Raw genomic sequence first — 5,138 nt, 5'->3', positions numbered from 1 at the left:
TTTTAGCCATTTAATATCATTTTTTTAGCACACAGTCATTCGGTATTAGGTAAAAATGACACGTTTGGGAGTCAAGCTGTAGATATTGGCTACCTAATAGCTATAATACGCCTTCCTGTCATAACTTCCACTACCACTATGGAAAACTATTAGGTAGGTAGGTACAGCATATTTTTTTAAAGAATATATTTCATTTGTATTGCACAAATCTGACAAAATAAGAAAACAGTAAGCTTTCATTATTATAGAAAGTTTGATCGTTATGTGTTAGCTGTTCTCCTCCAGGCTGTGACCTGTATTTGAATACGCGATTAATTCACACTAGCACAGCATAATTCATGTGGTGCCGTGAAATAATAAAATATTCATTACGATAAGTCTAATGCTCGCTTAATGAATTTGTCGGAAAGCCGTTAATGATCGAGCTTGCTTGGTAAAAGATACCGCGGATCGTTTCATCATTTTGACTGAGCTTTGTGGAAGATGTGATATTAATATTTGTAACTTATTTTTACATGGTTATTTTACTATGGTGAATTATTTTGTATGAAAAAATAAGTCAAGAAATTGTTGAATTTGAAAAAATAAAGAGTTCCAGGATATCAAAAGGAGTACGCTGTTTAATAAATGTAGTCTAAACTCTAATGTGTTCCTCATGTCAAAAGCTAGATAGCTTTAATAGGGAAAGCTCAAACAGATCTACTTGGTATAATTAGTTTTTGATTTGGTGCCGTATTCCCACTTGTACCTAGGATTAAAAACTGGCATTACAAATAAGCAAGATAGCCAAAACATTTATTGGTTATTTTGATTCAATGAGTCTATGGTTTGCTCAATTTATTAGGCCTTATTAGTCTGCTAACTATTTTGCTCCAATATTTAAATGAAAATAGTGCAGCCTTGTAGTAAATGCTCGTACAGGAGCAGTTTAATAACCAAAACATCACATTTATCTTGGAATGAAGTGATTAGCTAAACATTGTATGGAGAACGCTTTTACATTATATTTTGATGCTTTAGTTATAAGATCAGAATTTAGGTTTTTATGAAATTTTTAGTAGTTATTTTATTTTATAACTAGCGGCCGCCCGCGACTTTGTACGCGTGGATCTCGTTTTACCCCCCCCCCTTCATCTATCTTACGCGGTTCAGATTTTTTCATACAATTTTTTTTTCCCGCTAACTCCCGTTCCCGTGGGAATTTTGCAATATCCTGTTGTAACTAAGCTTTAAGTTTACTAAGGTACCTGCATGCCAAATTTCAAGCGTCTATCTTACGCGGTTTAGATTTTTTCATACAAATGCTTTTTCCCGATAACTCCCGTTCCCGTGGGAATTTTGCAATATCCTGTTGTAACTAAGCTTTAAGTTTACTAAGGTACCTGCATGCCAAATTTCAAGAGTCTATCTTACGCAGTTTAGATTTTTTCATACAAATGTTTTTTCCCGCTAACTCCCGTTCCCGTGGGAATTTTGCAATATCCTGTTGTAACTAAGCTTTAAGTTTACTAAGATACCTGCATGCCAAATTTCAAGATTCTATCTTACGCGGTTTAGATTTTTACATACAAATGTTTTTTCCCGCTAACTCCCGTTCCCGTGGGAATTTTACAATATCCTGTTGTAACTAAGCTTTAAGTTTACTAAGGTACCTGCATGCCAAATTTCAAGGGTCTATCTTACGCGGTTTAGATTTTTTCATACAAATGTTTTTTCCCACTAACTTCCGTTCCCGTGGGAATTTTGCAATATCCTGTTGTAACTAAGCTTTAAGTTTACTAAGGTACCTGCATGCCAAATTTCAAGCGTCTAACTTAAGCGGTTTAGATTTTTCATACAAATGTTTTTTCCCGCTAACTCCCGTTCCCGTGGGAATTTTGCAATATCCTGTTGTAACTAAGCTTTAAGTTTACTAAGGTACCTGCATGCCAAATTTCAAGCATCTAACTTAAGCGGTTTAGATTTTTTATACAAAAGGATTTTCCCGCTAATTCCCGTTCTCGTGGGAATTCCTAAGTATCCTATAACCTGCCCAGGAGTATGAAGAATAATTGTACCAAGTTTCGTTAAAATCCGTCGAGTAGTTTTTTTTTCTATAAGGAACATACAGACAGACAGACAGACAGACAGACAGACAGACAAAAATTTTACTGATTGCATTTTTGGCATCAGTATCGATCACTAATCACCCCCTGATAGTTATTTTGATTAGATATTTGATAGTTATTGTACAGAATTGACCTCTCTACAGATTTATTATAAGTATAGATAGAAAACCCACGGCGTAACATTTATTCATGTACAACCAATAACATATTAATCAGAATTATGTTTATGTAATGCTTTAATATTTACAAATTTTATTTTTGTTCACAGGTAAGTCACAGCACAGCAGAAACAAATAAAAAAACCTTTTGGAGTCACTCAATGTTGTAAGTGTTTCTATATGAATAGAATTTACATACAGGTTGTCTATTTTGTAATAACACAAGTAATTCCCCCAGGGCTGTGGGTGCCTATGAGTAGGATAATCACTTACCATCAGGTGATCTATTTGCTCAATGCTCATTTACCTCATATTCCAAGAAAAAATAAACTGGGTAAATTTTTAACTGATTATTTAAAAATCTAGTCAAATGTGAATTCCGGTTCCATATCTACCTAGCACCTTTATTTAACATGACACACTGATAGAGTAACATTAAAATTCATTAGCTTCTATTAAATTTAGCCGGATCGCTATATGATATGATTATCTCTAAGTGTGCCAACTAGGCACACTTAGAGATAATCAGTTGGGTGGTTTATGCTACTGCTTATGGAAAATGATAGCTTATCCGATTGCAGAAATATGGTTATGTTTTTGTGACTCATTATGATATTTTGTATGTTTGGTGAATGACATGAGAGATGTTCTATATCATTTAACTGTAACGTAAGGGTTTAAATCAATTTCATTCATCATTTCTTGTGAAATCGACTCGTGTCACTTTAAGCACCCGCCCAAATGGCACCCGCACGAATAGCACCTGGCCTATTCCACTTAGAGCACCTATCGATATTATGGGCAGGTGCTTTTCGTGGATTTTTTATATCGATAGGTGCTCTAACCATGTAACCATCTTACCTTAACTTTAACAAACGTCAAAAATCCGTCAAAATCCATACAAAAACACCGGTTATCGGCAAAGTTACGGTCAAAGTTTGGTGGTGCAACTCAGCCTAAGTGTATAGTTGTATTATAAATAACTAACTAACGTAGACTTTCCTATATTAATAAGTATGTTGACCAAAATCTATGAAATAGCAGATTTTTTTTGGGATTTTTTAAATTTAAGTATATTCATTTGTAAAACACCCTGTAAAAATATAGAGACGGTAAAAAAATCATCAAAACTCAAAATCAAAAATATTTTTTTCATTCAATTTTGACCACTGGTGGCACTTATGAAAGTCAAATACGGTAAAAAAAGGAAGCCCTTAAGGTATTTTCAATCGAAGAGTTTCAAAGGGCTTTATTAGCAGCCGGGCCTTATTAGGCAACTCTACCTACAAGATAGAGAGCGCAAATCAAACACCGATTATAAAATCAGTACAACGGTGATTTAAGCTATACATACAGGGTGAAAACGATAAGTGATAGAACTCGATTATTTCTAAACTTTACCAGATATCGAAAAACTGCACATTGAATTTTTGGATAGATTCAGTTTTATAGAGCTTGTGAAGTGAAGTGTTTTCAGTATCAGTAACCAATTTTTCGATATCTTGCAAGTATATTAAAATTTTCTTAGCGATTAGAGTCGATTCTCAAACTAAACTTATTTAAAATCTTGTAAGTACCTACAGTTTAGAATTGAGTGAGATCACTTATCGTTTCCACCCTGTATTTACTTATAAAACAAGCCAGAAAATTACTGTGAAACACTTAAATGGTTCCTGCCAACTCATTAGTGCTAGTACTAGGTGATGGAGTGCTGGTTTGCGACAACTTGTCACAATGCGTAAGGCTTATAAAGCAACAGTGGGACAACCGTTTAGTTAATTAGAAATGGACAGTGCGAGTTAAACTTGAGTACAGAGGGCTCCGTAGATTTTATCGATTTATATTATGATTTCTACATGAATATCTCAATGATAGTTACCACCTTCTTAGTCTCCTTTCGGTCTCTAATATTCCAATGTTTCAGCTTTTATTAAAATGATTTACTAAATAAATGTCTTTATGTTGACCTTAATGAAAATGTAACTGCCTACCTAAAACTTTACTTGTCTTGAAGTTTTACGAGCAAACAGAGAATAAACTAAAAGTGTTATTTTTCGTTTTATTTCAAATGTTTTAAATACAATTTCACTCATAAAAAATCAGTTAAATTATCTGAATCGTATATCAAAAGTGTATATACATGTGCACACCCAACCAAAACACCCTGTATGCGTATAACATTAATAATTAGTGCTCAATAAATTTAAAAAATTAAAATATTGTGTTGCAGCTTTAATTGGACATAAAACTACTGGTTTTCCGTTCCGCCACAATCTATATATATAAAAGAAAGTCGTGTTAGTTACTCCACTTATAACTCAAGAACGGCTGAACCGATTTAGCTGAAAATTGTCAGGGCGGTAGTTTAGAGCCAGGAGAAGGACATAGGATACTTTTTATTGCCATTAAGGCGGAACAAAGTTCGCCGGGTCAGCTAGTATAAGTTAAATAAGTGCTTCCACAATTAAAACTGTGAAAAAATTGCATGGTATGGTATCGGCCGAATTACATAGGCACACACAAGGTGGACAGACGAACTCATAAAGGTAACAGGAAGAATCTGGATGCAGGCTGCTACCAAGCGGCTAACCTGGAAATCATTCAGAAAGGTCTATGTTCAGTAGTGGTCGTGGCTGAAATGATGATGATGATGATGACAGGGGTTTATTGTCAAATCAATCTTCAGTCAAAGTCTTTTTATTTACCGCACTGCAGTTTTACATAATGCTTATTTGTTCACGTTTTTATTATTACAGCCTAATCCTTCTGTACCTTTTTCAATTGTTGACCCAGAATGTATTTATTTGCTTAATAACGCATAAACATACGGATCTTTATCGATATTGGGTGTTTAATGGTGTTGCCTAACGAA

This window comes from Ostrinia nubilalis, chromosome 19 (assembly GCF_963855985.1).
Source record: "Ostrinia nubilalis chromosome 19, ilOstNubi1.1, whole genome shotgun sequence".
NCBI classification, from domain to species: Eukaryota; Metazoa; Arthropoda; class Insecta; order Lepidoptera; family Crambidae; genus Ostrinia; species Ostrinia nubilalis.
This window is presented reverse-complemented; position numbering follows the sequence as displayed.